Genomic DNA, 982 nt, shown 5'->3' with positions numbered 1-982 from the left:
TCTTATACATCATCCACTCACAGCGCCCTCTGGAGTAATGGAGGAGAACTGCCCCACAGGGTTTCCTAGGCTGTCATCTATTGGGTCACTATATACTCATATATACTCTTATAGATCATCCACTCACAGCGCCCCCTGGAGTAACGGAGGAGAACTGCCCCATAGGGTTTCCTAGGCTGTCATCTACTGTGTCACTATATACTCGTATATATTCTTATAGATCACCCACTCACAGTGCTCCCATGTGACACACTAGAACTGCCCCAGAGGGCTTCGTATGCTGCCATTTTATGGGAGCAGATCTCCAGGACTTTCTTCCGCAGAAAGCAAGTGGGTGCTTTTGGGCTGCCGATAAGTGTTTAAACATTGTACCCCCAGAGCCCCTCCGATCTAGAAAATCTTTTAGGAGAGTCCTACTCACTCACATCTGGTTACAAAATGTCAAAAACCAACTCAATGGTCCCCAATAATCAGCGTGTACTAGCTTAAGAAAAGAAACGGTTTAAAATGAAATGAAGGCCTGGTGGCACAGTGTGTTAAACATTGGGCTGCTAACCGCAAGATCGCTGGTTCGAACCCACCCACCTCTCCGCCGGAGATAGAGGAGGCTATCTGCTCCTATACAGATGAAAAGTCTCAGAAACTCTCAGAAGCAGTTCTCCTCTGTCATGTACGACTGCTGTGAATCAGAATAGGTTCAAAGGCAGTGATTTTTTTTTTTTTTAACTTATTACATCAACAGGACATCTGGTGATTTAGTGGTTAAATTCTCAGCTATACTAACCAAGTCATGGGTGGTTCAAACCCACCAGCGTCTTCTTGGGAGAAAGACACGAGAGTGTGCTTCCGTAAAGATTTACTGCTTTTGCAAAATCCATTGTCGGGGTTTGCCCTCGACATAGTTGTCACGAGTGTTTGGTTCACGAGGAGGGGAGATCCAGCGGCGATAGGGATAGTGAAAGAATACACAGACAAACAGAAG

The sequence above is a fragment of the Chrysochloris asiatica genome, unplaced genomic scaffold, assembly GCF_000296735.1.
Source record: "Chrysochloris asiatica unplaced genomic scaffold, ChrAsi1.0 scaffold00372, whole genome shotgun sequence".
Classification (NCBI taxonomy): Eukaryota; Metazoa; Chordata; class Mammalia; order Afrosoricida; family Chrysochloridae; genus Chrysochloris; species Chrysochloris asiatica.
Note: the sequence above shows the minus strand (reverse complement) of the source record.